General features: G+C 47.7%; 1 protein-coding gene across 1 annotated transcript in view; it reads right to left on the reverse strand.

Annotated features, from left to right (window-relative positions):
• The window catches only part of C1QTNF5 (C1q and TNF related 5), a 176,385-nt gene extending 157,050 nt beyond the window's left edge, over positions 1–19,335 (reverse strand). The window contains exon 1 of the mRNA XM_086956768.1: positions 19,199–19,335. The gene's annotated coding sequence lies outside the window, so the exon portion shown is untranslated. The remainder of the gene's footprint in view (positions 1–19,198) is intronic.
• Positions 19,336–20,811: the final 1,476 nt, after the last annotated feature.

Here is a 20,811-nt window from a genome sequence, read left to right on the forward strand (position 1 = left end):
GCCCCCTGATCACGAAGGAGTAAAACCTGCTGCATTTGGAGAGACTGTGGGACACTCCTTGATGCTGTTTGTTAACTGAGAGGAGGTCTAGCTGAACTGGAGTACTGCCTGAGTTTCTGCCCGAGGATTTCCCACTGCTCGCCGGACCCGCTTCGCGGGTCCCGCTTCGCGGCTTGAAGACATTGTAATTGTCCGCATCTGGACTAGCGCTGAAGCGCTGTGCTTGGGAAAGGTGAGGGTTCAACTGGCAACAGGGCTGCGAGCGTTAACACAGGGACTACGTTTCCCAGGAGTCCCTGTATGACCTATTAACATCACCTGGTCCGCTCTCCCTGCCTGCCTGCCCCGTCCCCTGATCACGAAGGAGTAAAACCTGCCACATTTGGAGAGACTGTGGGGCACTCCTTGATGCTGTTTGTGAACTGAGAGGAGGTCTAGCTGAACTGGAGTACTGCCTGCGTTTCTGCCCGAGGATTTGCCCACTGCTCGCTGGACCCGCTTCGCGGGTCCCGCTTCGCGGCTTGAAGACATTGTAATTGCTCGCATCTGGACTAGCGCTGAAGCGCTGTGCTTGGGAAAGGTGAGGGTTCAACTGGCAACAGGGCTGTGAGCATTACCACAAGGACTACGTTTCCCAGGAGTCCCTGTATGACCTATTACCATCACCTGGTCCGCTCTCCCTGCCTGCCTGCCCCACCCCCTGATCACAAAGGAGTAAAACCTGCCGCATTTGGAGAGACTGTGGGACACTCCTTGATGCTGTTTGTGAACTGAGAGGAGGTCTAGCTGAACTCGAGTACTGCCTGAGTTTCTGCCCGAGGATTTGCACACTGCTCGCCGGACCCACTTTGCGGGTCCCGCTTCGCGGCTTGTAGACATTGTAATTGTCCGCATCTGGACTAGCGCTGAAGCGCTGTGCTTGGGAAAGGTGAGGGTTCACCTGGCAACAGGGCTGCGAGCGTTAACACAGGGACTACGTTTCCCAGGAGTCCCTGTATGACCTATTATCATCACCTGGTCCGCTTTCCCTGCCTGCCTGCCCCGCCCCCTAATCACGAAGGAGTAAAACCTGCCGCATTTGGAGAGACTGTGGGGCACTCCTTGATGCTGTTTGTGAACTGAGAGGAGGTCTAGCTGAACTGGAGTACTGCCTGCGTTTCTGCCCGAGGATTTGCAGCGACGTTTATAATTTGTTTGGGGACACTGACCGTTTCCAAATAAATGTTAAAGGCCGCCGTCATGGACTATCAGCGCCGCGCGGTCGCCGCCCCTACAGTGCACCCCTGTTGTGCAAACATTGCAAGACGGGCGCAGTTGGTGGCTGCTGCGGGCCCCACATAATGTAGGTACTGTAGGTACAGGCGGGAAACAGTGGATTGACTAGCTGGACACTCCTTGCTGCTGTTTGTGAACTGAAATGAGGTCTAGCTGAACTGGAGTACTGCCTGCGTTTCTGCCCGAGGATTTGCCCACTGCTCGCCAGGCCCGCTTCGCGGGTCCCGCTTCGCGGCTTGAAGACATTGTAATTGCCCGCATCTGGACTAGCGCTGAAGCGCTGTGCTTTGGAAAGGTGAGGGTTCAACTGGCAACAGGGCTGCGAGCGTTAACACAGGGACTACGTTTCCCAGGAGTCCCTGTATGACCTATTAACATCACCTGGTCCGCTCTCCCTGCCTGCCTGCCCCGCCCCCTGATCACGAAGGAGTAAAACCTGCTGCATTTGGAGAGACTGTGGGACACTCCTTGATGCTGTTTGTGAACTGAGAGGAGGTCTAGCTGAACTGGAGTACTGCCTGAGTTTCTGCCCGAGGATTTCCCACTGCTCGCCGGACCCGCTTCGCGGGTCCCGCTTCGCGGCTTGAAGACATTGTAATTGCTCGCATCTGGACTAGCGTTGAAGCGCTGTGCTTGGGAAAGGTGAGGGTTCAACTGGCAACAGGGCTGTGAGCATTAACACAAGGACTACGTTTCCCAGGAGTCCCTGTATGACCTATTACCATCACCTGGTCCGCTCTCCCTGCCTGCCTGCCCCACCCCCTGATCACAAAGGAGTAAAACCTGCCGCATTTGGAGAGACTGTGGGACACTCCTTGATGCTGTTTGTGAACTGAGAGGAGGTCTAGCTGAACTCGAGTACTGCCTGAGTTTCTGCCCGAGGATTTGCACACTGCTCGCCGGACCCACTTTGCGGGTCCCGCTTCACGGCTTGTAGACATTGTAATTGTCCGCATCTGGACTAGCGCTGAAGCGCTGTGCTTGGGAAAGGTGAGGGTTCAACTGGCAACAGGGCTGCGAGCGTTAACACAGGGACTACGTTTCCCAGGAGTCCCTGTATGACCTATTATCATCACCTGGTCCGCTCTCCCTGCCTGCCTGCCCCGCCCCCTAATCACGAAGGAGTAAAACCTGCCGCATTTGGAGAGACTGTGGGGCACTCCTTGATGCTGTTTGTGAACTGAGAGGAGGTCTAGCTGAACTCGAGTACTGCCTGAGTTTCTGCCCGAGGATTTGCACACTGCTCGCCGGACCCACTTTGCGGGTCCCGCTTCACGGCTTGTAGACATTGTAATTGTCCGCATCTGGACTAGCGCTGAAGCGCTGTGCTTGGGAAAGGTGAGGGTTCAACTGGCAACAGGGCTGCGAGCGTTAACACAGGGACTACGTTTCCCAGGAGTCCCTGTATGACCTATTATCATCACCTGGTCCGCTCTCCCTGCCTGCCTGCCCCGCCCCCTAATCACGAAGGAGTAAAACCTGCCGCATTTGGAGAGACTGTGGGGCACTCCTTGATGCTGTTTGTGAACTGAGAGGAGGTCTAGCTGAACTGGAGTACTGCCTGCGTTTCTGCCCGAGGATTTGCCCACTGCTCGCCGGACCCGCTTCGCGGGTCCCGCTTCGCGGCTTGAAGACATTGTAATTGCCCGCATCTGGACTAGCGCTGAAGCGCTGTGCTTGGGAAAGGTGAGGGTTCAACTGGCAACAGGGCTGCGAGCGTTAACACAGGGACTACGTTTCCCAGGAGTCCCTGTATGACCTATTAACATCACCTGGTCCGCTCTCCCTTCCTGCCTGCCCCACCCCCTGATCACGAAGGAGTAAAACCTGCCGCATTTGGAGAGACTGTGGGACACTCCTTGATGCTGTTTGTGAACTGAGAGGAGGTCTAGCTGAACTGGAGTACTGCCTGTGTTTCTGCCCGAGGATTTGCCCACTGCTCGCCGGACCCGCTTTGCGGGTCCCGCTTCGCGGCTTGAAGACATTGTAATTGCCCGCATCTGGACTAGCGCTGAAGCGCAGTGCTTGGGAAAGGTGAGGGTTCAACTGGCAACAGGGCTGCGAGCGTTAACACAGGGACTACGTTTCCCAGGAGTCCCTGTATGACCTATTAACATCACCTGGTCCGCTCTCCCTTCCTGCCCCGCCCCCTGACCACTTTCCCTCCCTTTATAGCAAGCAGAACATACCGCTGCGCAGGGAGAAGCCCGGGACAAGGGCGGGACCGTCCGTGGCCGTCCGGGGCCGACAGAGGCGGGGCTGGGCCACACCACTTACATTAGAGACCGGGACACTTAGCGCAAATTTATTGTGAATTGTAGACCCATACTTGTTTAGTTGTTTGCTTAGCCTAGCTTACACTGGTTTTCCTATAAGTACTTAGGAAGTAAGTTAGTATTTCCCTAGGGGCTTTCCTTTTTTTTTCTTTTTTTTTTCCCTTTCCTCTGAGGGTATTTAACTATGAGTAGACTTAGTGTTGGTATAGGTAGGCCTCCGTTGGGGGGAGGTTCTGTTAGGGGGACTCTAGACGCCTTCATTACGAGGGCTGCCTCAGTCCTTGAAAAAGAGATTGTATTAAAAGAAAAACGCCTCTCCCTGGAGCTGACCAAAAAACGATTGTCATTGGGCCAAATACAGACAGCGGTAACACCTCTTAAACTGAACGCTGAGGTAGTTAAAGCCCAAATTCACAATCCCCAAAATGCTAAAGATTTATCACAGTCGCCTCTTCTAGATTTATTAACACAGGAGTTAAATGAAACCGCAACTTCTATTGAAAACTCATTTAATGCTTCATCAATTGTAGAAGTTGAAAACTCATTAAATGCTTCATCAATCGTAGAAGTTGAGTCATTGACGAACTGACCCACTACAGATGAGGTACTAGTCAAAACCAATAGCAATATCCCCCCACCATCGAAAAAAAGGAAGCTGGCCAAAACTTGTTTGGGTGATAAGAACAAGAAGCGTGATCCAGGTCCTAGAGTCCAACTGAGAGGGTCGCGAAAGACAATAACAAAAAACTCCACAGTGGAACAGTTGCCAACTACACTTGCTAAAGAGTTATTGTCTAGTATGGAAAAACTGATTAAATCATTAATTTCCCCACTGACAGAAAGGGTGAAGAGGATAAAGGAACAATTAGTCATTATAGAAAAGGAGGTTTTAAAAAATTCATTGATGCTTAATATTCAGGGTGTTATGCCTCCTTCAGTACAAACAAAAAAGACACGTGTAGAGGATAGATCACCACCTTTGCCGTCCAAAAATGCCCAAACCCTACCCTTAACACAAAAATCATCTGCTCCAAAAGTGGCCCCAAAACCAAAACTGACCACGCGAAATGGAGATAATGCGGGCCGGGGGGGGGGGGGGGGGGGGGGTAAAGAGGAAATTCAACAAAATAAACCAGATATTGGTCCAGCAACCCCACAATACAAAATTAACCCAATTCAGAGAAGGGTTGATTTACCCCCGGATTCCGCTCCATTTGTAATAATTATAGCTGAGTACCAACTCTTCCGGAGGGAGTAAAAGAGCATCATGCAGCCTTAAAAAATAAGGTTATATATTGGCTCCGCAATAATAGACCTCTCCTGGCCCACATCAATGGGAAAATCTTAAATGTTAGACGTGTGAACTGGGTAGGAGCACGACCAAAGGATAGAAAAGGTGATACTATTATAATTAATTTCAAAGATTACAGAGCAGTGAGACATGTCGGCGACTGGTACGATGCGAAAGGAAGCGAGGAAATTTCCACTCATTATCTAAGTTATTTTTATCCTCAGAAGTTCCCTCAGCCCCCAATAGGTTTTCCTTCGGGAAATCACGCAGCATACAGACACAACACAGTACATGGCGGTCCCAATCAATTTCACTTTGGCTATCCACACAATTTTCCCATGAATCAGCCCTCCCATATGCATAATATAGGACAGTTTGACTAAAACATTCCAACCTTTAACCACTTTTCAATGTTGTATGGGATGGAGGGCGTGGATTGACTTACGCCTTCCATCAATCAGAATATTAGTCCAATAATTCAGAATGCAAGGGTGGGAAATTTGTTAACAGAAGGCCGGGAATTACAAAATGAAATGGGAAATAGCAGTAATTCCATCTCCCACCCGCATTCCAGTATGGAAGAAACCGAGGTATCCCTAAATATAGTGGCCGAATTTAATGGTGGTATTTGCCCCGACATACTGGGTGATATACCCATAGAGCCTGTCTCTGTTGGTGAGTCACAACCGGGAGGTCTCAATCCCACTTTGGTGGACAGTACTGAATGCAATGTAGGTCAATCATTAAAAATCATTTCATGGAATATAGCGGGCCTCCGCTCAAAGGTTGAAGATGGCACTTTACTGAACTTTGTTCAGAATTATAGCATAATCTGTCTCCAGGAGACTTGGGCAAGAACAGAGTTGCATCTTCCAGGATGTAAAACCTATTTCACGCCCGCACTACCTGTTATTTCAGGTAGGTCTAAAGGAGGACTGACAGTTTTCATATCTAACACGATATGGGGCTTACAAACTACAGTAGTACATCTAGACCCTAACTATCAGCTGCTCAGCCTAACGCTAAATAACAAAGAGACCTTTCTTCTTCTTAATTTTTATAATAACCTAGTGGAGGACCAGGTGAAGACGATCTTGGCCTGTATTCGCGAAAGGCTTTCCAAGTTGATGCAGAAAGTGGGAGGTAGAGCTAGTCCTAGTATAATATGGGGGGGTGATTTTAATCAGTACGTGTGCCCACATAGTAACAGTAATTTATGTGGCTTTGTGGACGAACATGAAGATCCAACAGTACATTTCAATCATACTAGCACAGGGCTATATTTAAACGATGTCCTATTCGATCTGGGGCTTACTATGGCCAATAAGCCTGACGTGCATTCCGGACTACTGATTCCAACTTTTCGGGGGAGGGGCCATGGGTCAACAATAGACTACATCTTAGTTTCAAACACAATTGCTCACAGAGTTATGAGCTTCGATGTGTTGGTGAATACTTTAAGTGACCACTGTGCCCTGAATATTGATATCCACTTAATAACCACTAGGCTGTCCTCACAGAACATAGCCCGTGCCCTAACGCAGAATACCCTGCACATATCCAAAATAAATGGGTTCTCCCTAAGATGGGATAAGTGTGACCCGGGGGAAGTAACTAAAGCCCTGATTTATGCAGTTTACCCCTCAATAGTCAAATGTTTCGACATGGGTACTCCGGCAGAGGAAATTCTGTAAAACTTCGAGTTAATCATGGGGAAGATAAGGGAATTATTAACGGTTAAGTTACAAAGGGAGGCCTGCACGAAACCAGGATGCTTCAATAAAAAATGTACAACAGCACATAAAAAGTTGAAAGTAGCATTAAATGAAAAAAATAGAGACCAACAGGTTATAAGAATGCTTAGAAAGGAGTACAACACAGCCTGTAAGGAGAGGAAGGCTGAATATAAACAAACAAGAATTAAGTGAGGTATGTCTGGCGCTAAAGGCAAGCAAAAATGGGAAAGCGCCGGGCCCAGATGGGGTCCCCGTAGATTTTTTTAAATCCAATATGGATCTGTGGGCCCCTATTCTGACTAGGGTGCTTAGAGCCACAACGGAGAAAGGATTGCTGGCCTCCTGGACCAAATCCATAATGGTACCAATTTTTAAAAAAGGAGACAGGCAAGACCCATCCTGCTATCGTCCGATCTCACTGCTGGACTCGCTAGGCAAGGTGGTGGGGAGAGTGATCCTTGAGAGCTTACAGCAGTGGGCTGATGACGGTGGGATACTTTCGTGCCTTCAGTTTGGGTTCAGGGAGGGATTTGGGACGACCGAGCAAGCCCTGAACCTATCAATGCTCTTAGGAAATATGCCACAGCGAAGCAGGGCAGGTTGTACATGGTGTATGTCGACCTGTCTGCTGCTTTTGATTGTGTGTCCCACTCAGAACTGTGGACAGTTCTCCTATCCATGGGCATTGATGCTCCCTTGATTGATTATCTGAGGGAGTTGTACTCTAATGCTTCTGCGAGGGTACGATTCGGAGTGCAAGGGGAGTTATCCGCGTCATTTGGGGTAGAGCGGGGTGTCCAGCAGGGATGCGTCCTGCCCCCCTTCCTCTCTATACCAATGGGTTGGAGGAGGCGATGTTGAGGGGGGCCCAGGATCTCCCACAAATAGGAAAACGTACGATCCCCGCTCTCCTCTACGCGGATGACGCGGTAATACTGGCACGTACTCCACGAGAACTGCAGCAGGCCCTGGATAGGTATGCCACTTTTATGGGGAACCTAGATTTAAGAATAAATATTTAAAAAACATATGTGATGGTAGCTGGCAGAGGGAAAAGGTGCAAACAAATCTCCCTAGCCACAGAAAAAATCGAAAGTACGGGCCAATATCCATATCTAGGTATTATAATAGACGACAAGTTAAATTGGAAACCCGCAATAGAGGCTCGGAGATCACATTTATTGCGAGCAATTGCGGTGCTTATAGCCTTCTCGCAGAAGCTGGGCAAAAGGCCACCACTAGAACTTCTGCAGATTTACAGAGCTAAGTGCCAGGCAATTGCCCTGTATGGGGCCGGAGTATGGGGGCATGCAAATGTTGGTTCCCTCCAAGTGGCGGAGAACACTTTTTTAAGATTCTTATTAGCGGCACCTAAAAGCATCTCAACGTTTGCTTGTCATACCGAACTGGGGATTCCACATTTAGAGGATCTGGCAAAGATTCAACCAATTTTGCTATGGCGTAGAATCTGGACATTCTGTAAGAACTCATTTACTAAACAAATCCTCGCTGATTGTATGGCATTGGATTGTGCATCTAAAATTAGCTGGCTCAGATATGTAAATAATTTTCTGAACGATTTGGGCTTAGGGGACTGTTATGCAACACCAGAGTTAATCTGCGAGATATCTAAAAAGGAATTGAAATTGAGGGCTTTAAGCCATCTAGAGGAGTTGCGAATCGCCAAAGTAGGAAATAAAACCTCTGTTCAACACTCTTTGGTGATCCAGGCAACATTTTCAATTCAGCCTTACTTATTGTATGATTTGTCGCAGTTTGAGCGCTTTCTCCTGCTCAGATTTCGATTAAACATTTTCCATCGTCTGGTGGCTTTCCCGGTTCAAAATTGCTGGGACCGTACTCTCCCCTTATGCCCTTGTGATGATAACTCAGAACAGTCTACTATACACTCTGTTTTGTTCTGTAAGTTCTACGATGATTATCGTAAGCGCTGGCTTTTACCCTTGTTGAAGTTATTGGGTGTTAGAAGATGCCGTCCAGCCATGCTGCGTTTACAGTTCTTAGAGTCGGATTGGATCTGCAAACTTGTAGTGAAATTTCTGAAATCTGTTTGGAAACATAGGCTAAATCTATGACAACGGCCCTAGATTGCTGTGTAACTAAGATTAAATTCTACAAAAGAAGTTGTATGTACAAATAGTAGCACTGGCTTGAGACCCCCACTGTTAGATTCGGATTTCGTATATTAATGCACTGTTGTATGTTCCTTTATTTTTAATATGAAATGTTTTATATAATTGTGAAAAGCTTTTATGGTTTTTTATGTATTTTAAAAACCGAATAAAGACTATATATATATGACTAGCTGGGTGCCGTGCGGCTGGGATGACGGCGTGGCCCCTGTGCATCGGCAGACTGTGATCGGGTTGCCGAGGCAGGGAGGCCTAACTGTTTGTTTATTGGCCCCATAATCGCAGCGAAGTGAAAACGGATGGCTGCAGACCCGGTGAGGCATCCTGCTCTGCGGAGGGAGATCCGGAGCGGGTGCAGAGGCAGTGCCGCTTTCTAGCCAGTGTTGAGCCGAGGTGAGTGAGGCTAAGGGACACAGTGGGGATAGGGATCCGGTGGTCAATGCCTGTGTGCGGCTAAGGCCTACAGGATCGTGGCGAGTTGGCCCTGACTGAAATGCAGCCTATTTTAGAGCCGACCACCGGCCGGTGGTGCAGCGGCTTCGGAGACTACTAGACTGTGCTGCCTAGCTGCCCCCCCGGGCCTGGATTGCCTTGTGGGGGGGCCTACTGTGATGTGAGCCCACGTGTGCTGCGAGCACAAGTGTACCGCAGTGGCGACGTATCCCCCTGGGGTGAGAAGGTACAGTGAATTGGGACTGATGCATTGCCTGCCGTCTGAGTGGGCACGTGGGCAGACTCTCTCTATGCTGCAGGGTCCAGTCCAGAGTCTGCGCATGCTGTGGTAGAAGGGTGTGTTTTCAATTTCCTGCCAGCAGACTTGAGTCCCCAGGAAATGCTGCCGCCAAACGAGTTTGGCTGTGGCCCCTAACTTCTACACACGGACATTTAAGGGCAGCCCTGGGCATCGGGCCGATGTATTATGGAATTGTACAAAGAGTATTTTAGTTCTGCAGATTGTTTCATTGCCACACTTGTTTTCACTCTGACCTCGTCTTCTATTTCCTCAACAAATGTGTCTAATCTTCATTTCGGTAAGGGGCGAATAAGTGTTCGGTCTGAGATCTGTGCAGAACTTGTGCTTCGAAGGCTTGACACACGTCTGACCCACTACGACTTTTATCCTTCCAAAGTTGGTACCACGAGTACCATTGAACGATTACACTAAGTACTTAGGTATTTTTCTTTTTTTGGGTAAAGTAATATCAAACTTGTGAATTTGCAACACTGCCCCCTCGTTGTGCTTGCTTCCCTGCCCCCTCTCTGTGCTTGCTTCTCTGCCCCCTCGCTGTGCTTGCTCTCCTGAGTGTGTGTGTGGCTTTGGGTGGGTGTGTGTGGCTTTGGGTGGGTGTGTGTGGCTCTGGGTGGGAGTGTGTGGCTCTGGGTGGGTGTGTGTGGCTCTGGGTGGGTGTGTGTGGCTCTGATTGTGTGTGGCTCTGGGTGTATGTGTGTGGCTCTGGGTGTGTGTGTGGCTCTGTGTGAGGCTCTGTGTGTGGCTCTGTGTGTGTGGCTCTGTGTGTGTGTCTGTGTGGCTCTGTGTGTGTGTGTGTGTGGGGGGCTCTGTTTGTGTGTGTGGGTCTGTGTGTGGGTCTGTGTGTGTGTGTGGGTCTGTGTGTTTTTGTGTGGCATTTGCCAGAGATTAAACTATTGGCATTGTAAATGACAATGCCATTTATTTATCTGTTTTCAAAACCAACACATAAATACAAATTTTGTCATTTACAATGCCAATAGCTCAAACTTTTCAAAAGGCGAAACCATTGCATTGCAAATGCTTGTTTGTAGAGGGATTGGCTTGTTTTTTGCATGAACTACAGTATCTCATTCAGATGCAACCAACATGCACTTCCTGCCTCTTTCACTCATTTTTGTGTGTTGTTTTTCACCCCTGCTTTCCACTGTGTCCTCTCCATCCTCTTTCCTTCCTATCTCTTTAGATAGGTCAAATTATCACTTTACTGCAAACAAAAAAAAAATAACTAAAAAGATTTGTTAGTTACAACGCCGATAGCTCCAACTTTCACAAATACGAGACCGATTGCTTTGCAAATGATTGTCTTTGTGTACTGCGGGTGCCTACTCACGTTGAGATAAGGTTGTGGTGCATGGCGAGATCTGTACTAAGCGGACAGCTGAGCAGTCTTATTTTTTATTTACTGCAGCTTTAAGAGATCAATGAATGAATCTTATGGCTCTCGGGGAGTGAGGGGGTGGAAGGGGGCGGGGACATCAAATATGAACTTATCCAAGTCACATGTGCCCAGTCCTTCTGACGACTGTGGTGCAGATTGCTTCCTCAAAGTGCCAGCATTACCTACCCATACAGACAGTCAAGGCTGATGCCCAGTGGGCAGAACTCAGCTCAGCTGAATCTGGCCCAATGAATAAGGGATATCGGGTCGCACAGTAACCAGGGACATCTTAAGGATATTAGGGGGCCCTGGGCCAAACGTATTTTGGAGACCCTTGTCCAGAACAGCTTTGAATATATGATCCAATTTCAGCTGTTTCATGCCCTCTTCATCTAGGTCTCTGGCAGTGCACAAGCACACTTGTTCAAATTCTAAATGTGTTTACATCTAATATTCAAGGGTTGTGAGTGACATGTATTTTCAATAATGCAACAGCAGCAGCTCATCAACGTTGTGCAAATAATCGATGTGACACTCTCTCATTTCTCATGTTTGAAGTCCTGTTTTGATCTAAAAGAAACTTTTTTTATGGATGTTGGTTGAAACAAACACAAAAGTTATCTGCCAAATGTCTGTATTAGACTCTCACATATCATCCACTTTAAAAATAAATTAAAGGAAAAAGTGTTTAAACCAATCTGTTTAACAATTATTCAAGGTCATCAGGGCAAGATTCTGCAGAACAGAACTGGGTCTATCAGGGGGCCCCCTGAAAGGCTGGAGCCCTGGGCCAGAGCCCACTTTGCCCATGCTCCTGTGACATCACATCACATCACATCACAGGATTCTGCAACCTAGTAGCAATCAGCACTGACTTCCTGCAGCCCACTGACTGGCCCCCTGCCCATCAATGTTATGTTTGTTATATTACAGATTTGTAAAGCACATGGTTACTCCATTCGGTTTGTCCATGCGCTGGATTTCAACTAAAAGAGCCTCGCAAACCTGCCCCCTGCTAACTAATGACCTATGGTTTGTCTAAAGAACCAGGGGGCTTATTTACAAGCCCTTGCGCCACCCATACGTCCCGTATGACACAAAAGTGTCGCAGGAGGCTTGTAAATAAGCCCCCCGGTCAAAACCATATTCGATTCAGTAAGCTTTATTCGATTATTAAAAACAATCATAAAAGCACTGAGAACATTTAAAACATGTACAGTACATTGGTATGGTATAGCAGCAGTCAGGGCAGCAAATATTAAAATACCATACTTTTTTTAACAGCAATTGATTTTAAAATATACGCTGCAGTAAAAAAGCAGATATGTAATAAAAACAGCAAACTCATAGCAGTTTTCACAGATAAGGTGCCGTATTTTTTAAAAAGAGGTTTAAGAAAAGCAATACGAAGATGCAGGTATAAATCACAAATGAGGAGAAAGTGCATAGTGCTCTGTTTAGTGACTCCGTCACATGGGCATGGGACAGTAGGATACTTTTTATTAATACATGGAAATGCCACCAGGTGATGTTCAATACCTAATCTCATTCTAGTGAGTGCAAACCGGTGCGATGTTCTAGTAACCGTGGTTAGGTATTGCTGGAAGCCATCAGTATCCGCGTAAGAAAAATAAAACTTAACGGTTAATAACTGCCCACTAGTACTTTGACAGTCAAGGACTTTCTTCCTCAGATAAATATTTTTAATTTCTCTCTTGGGGATATCAGTCGCACTGCTGGGGTTTTCCATGATATTTATATTAAACATATCCTTAAATGTTGACACTACATATTTGAGCCTAGGGATCTGTAGACATTTGTCCAGGCGACGGCAGTCATTAATAATACTTCTATTGAAAGTACTTTCTTCCTTCAACCATATAGATCTCCACACCATCAATGGTCTTAGCCCTATTAGATCCGTCAAGTATTCCATCCCCACTTCATTATGTATAAGCTCGGAGGAGGCTGACATAGGTAAGCAGAGTAACTTTTTTAGAAACCTGTTTTCCTCTATTTGTAGGTCTACATGGTGACAGTAGCCCCAGACCCCAGCTCCGTAGAGTGCTATCGATACACATCTGGTTCGGTAGATATGCAACATATCATGAATGCGACGGTCCCCGAGTTTAGCAGCAAATTTAAAAACTCCATATGCACTTTTGGCCAGTTTGGCCCTGACATTCGATACCTCCTGTGTCCACATTCCATTACTGGTGAAGATTATACCCAAGTAGCAGAACTTCTCAACTGTTAACATTTTTTGATCATCTATATAAAAGGGTTTCGTTTTTCCTGCTCTATGGCCACAGATCAAAGTGTATGTTTTCGTTTTATTAATCTGCAGCTTTCTGCCCTTAATAAAATCTGTGAACTTATCCATCAATCTCTGCAGGCCTAGTGGTGTCCTTGAGAGGAGTACCACATCATCTGCGTATAACAGCACCAGTATATCCTGGCCCTCCACCTGTGGTGCATCACATTTAACCATTTTAAGTTCAGCCTCAATAGCGCTAATAAAGAGGTTAAAAAGAAGGGGCGCAAGGACACAGCCTTGCCTAATACCTAGGTTAACCTTAATTTTAGGAGTGCATTCTCTTGCTTGTCCATAACGCACGCAAGTAGATAATTTAGTGTAAAGCCTAGCCAGAAAGTAAATAATTGCCTCTGGTGCACCAAGACCTAGTAAAATCGACCATAATAGGGCATGGTCTACTAGGTTGAATGCACTACTTAGATCTGCGAAGCAAAGAAAAAGTGATCCTTGCTTTGCACGCGCATATTTTCCTATTAAAAGGTCCAAGTTAATGCATTGTTCCAGAGTTTACCGCCCTTTCCTAAATCCATATTGTGACTGAGCCAGAATCCTATTGTCCTCGGCCCACTCTTCTAGCCTGACTAACAGGTCCCTGCTTATGATCTTCATAGATGAATCTAAATGGGAAATAGGTCGGTAATTTTTAGCTTCGGATTTTTTTCCTTTCTTGAATATGGGGATAATTGTGGACTCGCCCCAAGTAGATGGTGCGCTATCCATTTCAGCCGCATTAAAAACTCTGGTCAAAACGGGACCCCAGAGTGCCGGTTCCGCTTTATACAGGTCAATTGTCACGCCATCTGGCCCAGGTGCTTTCCCTCCCTTACTACACCCAATTCCAGAATCTACCTCTGAGAGTGTGATGTTAAGAGCGAGAATTGGCCAAGAGTCTACATCCCCACTAGTTTCTGAGGGCGCATCCCCTGGGTCAAAGATACTGGTAAAATGTGAGACCCAAGCTTCCACACTAACGTGAGATGTTAGGTCGGGGCGTCCTCATTTCTTAAAAAAGGAGAGTTAACTGTGTCCCAGAAGAGCTTGCTATTGGATATCTCTACTGCCATAGTCAGTTTGCCCCAGGCATCTTCCTGAAGCTCCCTCTTCCTTCGCTTTAGCTGTTCTTTGTAGGCTAATCTCAGGTTAATAACAATTGACCTGTCCCTAGGTCTACATGACAGGGCTTGCTTTTTCCCATGTTAAAAATGACACAAAAGTGGCGCAGGAGGCTTGTAAATAAGCCCCCTGGTCATTTCTTTTTTTAACAAGATTTCAGAACTCTGCCAACGATGATGCTCTCTGGTTCAGTCTGGCAGTACATGAAGAGGCAGCTCTGGTGCCACCAGTGAGTCTAGCAGAGCACTTAAGTTCCCTCAATCATGAGTTTTTGTAGTGAGGGGTGATGGTGTCTGTCAGAATGTGAGGGTGATGACAACATGGCGAAGAACAAAATAGTCTGTACTATTATGTTAGTCTTTTGTCTTCAGGTACCTAAATATAAAATTACCACATAGCTTACATTAAATGAACTGTTGAAACCAAGTACCTGTGCAAACATATAATTACAACATATAATATGCCAATCCACAGAACAGAAAGGCAACAAGTTTGACACATCAGAGTCAGAGTGGAATGCACTCTGATGACACACGTGTCGGCTGGTGTCTATGCAAATAAGCATTAAATCAACAAGAAAAGACGTGGCAAACTTGTTGTCTTTCTGTTCTGTGGATTTTATTATTTATTTATTTAAAGGTTTTATAGAGCGCGCAGTAACCCTGGAGCATCCCGGCGCTAAACCTGAGTCTCCTGTAGTTTCAGCAGAGGAGGAAATTATGGGTGAGGAAAGAGGAGAGTCTTTAGTGATTTCCTGAATTGGAAGAGATTTGGTTCTGTCCTCAGTCTTCGTGGAAGGTTGTTCCAGTGTTTGGCCGTGTGGACCGCAAAGCGGCGGCCACCGGCTCTGGCTTTTCTAGCTCTGGGGACTGTAATGAGGTTTTCTCCGCTGGACCGGAGGGCCCTTTCCGTTTTGTAGGGGATGATAAATTCCTTAAGGAGAGGGGGACCGTTGTTATTTAGGGTTTTGTGAGCAAGACAGAGAGCCTTAAAGGCAACCCTTTCTCTGATAGGGAGCCAGTGGAGAGCCTGGAGAGCTGGCTTAGCCGAAGATCTTGCGGGTGTGCCCGTGAGCAGGCGAGCTGCGGCGTTTAGGACTTTCTGCAAGGTGTTGAGGGTAGCGTCAGGAGCTCCCAGGTAGATTGTGTTGCAGTAGTCCAATCTCGCCAAGATAAGGCCCTGAATCAGGAGTTTCTTGGCGTTCGCAGGAAGCAGGGGGAAGATCTTTCTACAGGCTCTGAGTAGTCCGCAGCATGTTCCTGCCGTATTTTTTGCCTGTATTCTGAAGCTCAGGTCTTTATCGATACAGACGCCAAGGCTTTTGACCTCTTCCTTGGGGGCGGGAGGATCACCCAAGCAGCTGGGCCAGAGGTGAGGCGGCAGGGAGGTCTCTTTGTGGCCAAGCATCAGTATCTCAGTCTTTGAGCCATTTAGCTTTAGTGAGGAGAGGTTCATCCAGCGGTGAACTTCAGAGAGACAACTGTGAAGGTCAGAGGGAGAGTGATGGGGGTGTGAAAGGGTTACCACCAGCTGGGTGTCGTCGGCGTAGTTGACAATTGAAACGCCGAACGGACTGACCAGTTTCTCCAGAGGGGCCATGTATACGTTGAATAACGTAGGGCTCAAGGATGAGCCCTGCGGCACTCCACAGCGGAGGGAGATAGCGGGTGAGTGGCTGTCGTTCTCCCAGACTTGGAAGGAACGGCCTGCTAGAAAGGATTTTAGCCACTTCAGAGCCGTACCCCTTACTCCGATTTCTCCCAGTCGTTGGATTAAGGTGAGATGGTCCACAGTGTCGAAGGCCGCACTGAGGTCCAGGAGGACCACTGCCACTGATCCTCCCGTGTCCAGAGTGCTTCTGGCCTTCTCCACTGCTGCCAGGAGGGCGATGTCAGTGCCCTGGCCTGGACGGAACCCTGTCTGGGAGACCCCTAGTAGGTTGTTACTCTCCAGGAAAAGTGACAGTTGTTTGTTCACTAATTTTTCAGTGATCTTACTAGTTCCTGGGAGAAGGGAGATGGGTCTATAATTAGAAAGGTCCTGTGGGTCCAACGAGGGTTTTTTTAGTAGGCCTTTGACCGCTGCCGCTTTCCAGCTGGGGGGAACTATGCCCTGCGAGAGGGAAGAGTTAATCAGTGCCGTAAGGGGGGGGATGATGGTGCTGGTCACTGTTTTCAGGAAGCGGAGGGGTGCGGGGTCGAGGGGGGACCCACTTTTGATTGAGGCCAAAGTTGCCAAAGCCTCTTCCGTGGTGACTGGCCCAAAGGCATTCAGGGAAGGAGAGGGGCTGGTAGAGTCCCAGTCCGTGTGAGCCGGAAGGCCCGGTTCGGAGGGAGGGATGGCCGCGATAATTTTTTTTATTTTCTCGTCAAAGAAGTTAGCAAGATTGGTACATTTGCTTTCCGCTTCTTTAAGGTCAAGAGGTTTGAGGGGGGGGTCATGAGGGTGAAGGAGTTCCTTAAGGACGGCAAAGGTTTCGTGGGCCGAGTTTGCCGCGTTTTTGATTCTGCTTTCGTAGAATGCGATTTTGGTGTTACGTACTCCTTTTTATATATATTTACGGAGGTACGGAATGAGTCTTTTTTTTCTACTGTTTTGTCCTTCCTCCATAGTCGTTCATTCTTCTTGCAAGTCTTCCGCAGAAGGTTGAGTTCGGGGGTGTACCAGGGGGATGGATTGACTCTCTTGGTGCGTTTCAGAGAGCTGGTTTTTGGCAGGATGGCATCAAGGGATTGGGTGACCCAATTATTGAATTCGTTGTCCGCGACTATGGGGTCTTGAGAGGGGACGGGAACGTTTTCCGTTAGTTTGGCTGTCCATTCGTCTGGGTCCAATTTATGCCATCGTCTAATAAGGGTTCTGATTTTAAAGGGTTGCGGGCGGAATGTTGATAGCCCAAACAAAGGGGACCAAGAAGTGGTCGGTCCAAGGGAGGGGAACGTGATCTTGGGTTTTCAGGTCCGGGATGTTTGTAAATATGGGGTCGAGCAGTTGCCCTCTTTCATGAGTGGCCTGTGGATTTTTTAAGTCAAGGCCGGTGGAGGTGATATCCTGAAGCAGTTCTGTCGCCTGCTTGTCGCCCAGGTCCAAAAAGTGGACATTAAGGTCCCCCAGTAGGAGATAGTTGGAGGAGGACGTACACTCAATGGAGATCTGGTCGATGAGATTGCTTGGAAATTCCGCCAGGTGGCCTGGGGGGCGGTATACCAGCATTCCCGTTAGCGAGGTAACAGGGGAAATCTGTATGGCGAAGTGACAGCTTTCACATCCCTTGATGTAGCCGTCTGAGAATCTGCAGGTAAAGGCGTCTTTGTAAATTATGGCTAGTCCACCTCCTCTACCCTCTGGTCTATTCAGCGAGCACATAAGGTATCCTGGAGGGAGTGCGAGGACTATGTCGGGGCCGTTGCTGGAGGTGAGCCAAGTTTCAGTTAAGAACAAGATATCTGTGGCATGGTTACCTATTAAGAGGTTGATTTTGTCCGCATGCTTCACGAGAGACCTGCAATTCAGTAGACCCAGTTGAAGTCCACTAAGAGCCGAATCCGAGCCGGCAGGGTTGCAGAGGTTGCACCTGGTGAATAGGTTGTCGCCCATCAAGGTGCGTGTGCAGTCCGGGTGTTTCTGGGTTTTTAATGCTAGAAGCTTGTCCCGGGAGTATGTCAGGTTTTTCCTAGCGAAAATGGGCATAGTGGTAGGGTCTGGGGCCGGCTGGGCCCGGACGGGCCCAGACGGGCTTGCCTTTGGCGCGCCCGCTGCGCCCGTCCGCTGCGCGTACGGTGGAAGCACATATTTTTATGGCGAAAGGGAGGAGGAGGGGCGTGGCCTCCGAAGGGGGCGTGGCCTATCGGCACGCCGGTAATGGCGCTAGGTTCTGGGCGTTAGCTGATAGCCCGAGGTCAGCTATGCTCAGAGTTTGGGACCGGGTCCTGTGCAAATGCCAATGTAAGTAGTGCATATTATATGTTGTAATTATATGTGTGCACAGGTCCTTGGTTTCTACTGTAAATGTTTGGAGTTCCAAACATCATCTTAGGGGTTGTGAGGGTCCCCCCTTGCCTGTCAGCACCATATCACTCGATTATCTGCTAGTACATTGGCCAGTTATCCTGCAGAGCGCAATTACTCCCTTAACACTAAAGAACCCTTTTTCTTTGGTTAACGTTAAATGAACTGTTCTTTGTTTTATTTATGAAACCTCATTGGTTAATGAAATCACTGTTGCAGGGTGTGTGTGTGTGTGTGTGTGTGTGTCTGTCTGTCTGTGTGCGCAGGCGTGCGTGCCATTATTTCAAAACCATATTATTCACAGTATAAGATAGGCTGCCGAAAAATGTGGAGAGAGTTGATGTTTATAAACCAAGTATTGCAGCAGTTTCGAAATATTTGTAGAGCTTCTCATTGCGCAAAAGCGTGCGATTTCAATCCAATATTTATCGCTTTCCACGCACTTCATTTCACTGGAGAGAAAATGTCACTCTAAGTGTCACATTTGGCAGTTGAATGTCACTCATTAGTGCGATGAAACCATGGAAATGCCACACATAAGCAATCTGAAAACTTGCCAGCTACGTACGCTCTCTCTCGCGTCCAGTCTGTCTTTGTGTCTCTCGCCCTCTCACTCTGCTCAGTCTGTGTTTTACTCTCTCGTTCTATCTCTGCCCCCAGCTCTCTTTCTCTGTCTCCCGCTGTCTCTCCACTTGTCACTCGTGCACTTCTCTGAGTTTCTTTTGTGTTATTTTAAGTTAGGCAAGGCAGAGGGGCGGGGTTTGAAGTGGCGAGGAGTTATAAAAAACTGTTGTCTACAGACAAAATAGGGCAATGTCTGGGATTTTGAATCCGAAGTTCAGTTAGGTGAACGACCCACCTGGACCACCCAAACCACCCACCCCCGGCTCGGCCACTCACTGGGATCTGAGGGATTCCGGCTTGTCGCTCCTTCTCCTTCTGCCCGGATGTTTCTTCTGACCTGATGGGAATGTCTGCTCGAAAACAGCGGCGCTCTGACGAATGCAAAGTAAATGAGCCAAGAAACACTACAAAGTGGGGGGGAAAATCTGATGGTGTCAGGAATATTCCAGCCACAAGCATGGAAAACAGCCAGCGAAACACAGACTCACCCATCGAAAGAAAGAGAGAGAGAGAGAGAGAGAGAGAGAGAGAGAGAGAGGGAGAATCGAAGAGGATGAAAGGGGCAGAGAGAGGCTGAACAAGCCTGGAGGAGACTGGGACTGAGAGTGCGATTAAGAGAAAAACTAAAAAGAGAAAGGGAGGACAGAGAGAGAGAGAGACAGGGGAAGAGCGATGTAGATGGGAGAGAAGAGGAGATGTTGAGAGAAATATAGAGAGCGAGAGAGAGAGAGGTAGTCACGGATACAAGTTGTAAAGAGGAGGAGGAGTGAGAGAGAGATGCCAAGGAAAAGAGATCGAGCTAGAACAGAGCGAGGGGGAAAGAGAGAGGTAAAGAGAGAGAGGTTGCTGAGATAGAGAAGCAAAGTGGGGGAGGCGCGAAAAGGCTGAAAGAGATGGAGTAAGGGAACAAGAGACTAAGAGAAAGACACTGAAGACATAGAGAATAAGACAGAGAAAGAGAGAGATTCAGAAGAAGAGAAGAGAATTAAAGAAATATGGTAAGAATCAGAGAGAGAGAACAAGCATTGGCAAAGCCAATAGAGCTTGCCTATGCGAGAGCTATTGGCTTTGATAATGTGTTTTAGCCATGTTGTACATCAGTGTGGCTGCTGATCAGCATGGCTAAAAGTTAGTGGCATAGAGAAAAGTGGTATGGAGTGGAGTGTCATAGAGTGGAGTAACGAAGAGTTGAGTATTTTAAAGACATTGTAATGTGTAGAGTGTCTTATATAATAGTGGAGTTTTCGGCTGTTGAGAGGAGTTTCGTAAAGTTGAGTATCATGAAGTAGAGTGTAGAGGCATATAGTGGAGTATAGTAGAGTGGTGTTGAGTGGAGTATAGTAATGTAGTCAGTTGTAGAGTAAAGTAGAGTGTAGTGGCATAGAATGGAGTAAAGTGGCACAGAGTGAATGGCATAGAGTGGAGTAGAGTGATGTAGCGTGGAGTGGCATAGAGTGGAGTAGAATGTCCTAGAGTGGAGTGTCGTAGAGCAGCAAAGTAGCGTGGAATAAAGTGTAATAGTGTGCCATAGAGTGGAGTGGTGTAGAATGGAGTAAAGTGGCATAGAGGGAGTGGCATAGAGTGGAGTAGAGTATCTTACAGTGGAGTGGTAGAGCGTTGAGTAGAGTGTCATAGAGTGGACCGTTGTAGAGTGTAGTGGCGTTGAGTGAAGTGTTGTAGAATGGAGTGGGATAGAGTAGAGTGGTGTGACATAGAATGTTGTGTATTGGACTGGCATAGAGTGGTGTACAGTGGAGTAGAGTGGCGTAGGGTGCATTGGCTTCCAGTGCAGTTGTGTCCAGTGCAGTCACGTCCAATGCAGCAGCAGCTAATGCAGAAGCACCCAATGAAGCATCATAGAATGCTGGAATGCTCATTTGAGTGATGTA

This window comes from Lissotriton vulgaris, chromosome 2_1, assembly GCF_964263255.1.
Source record: "Lissotriton vulgaris chromosome 2_1, aLisVul1.2, whole genome shotgun sequence".
In the NCBI taxonomy this organism is placed as follows: domain Eukaryota; kingdom Metazoa; phylum Chordata; class Amphibia; order Caudata; family Salamandridae; genus Lissotriton; species Lissotriton vulgaris.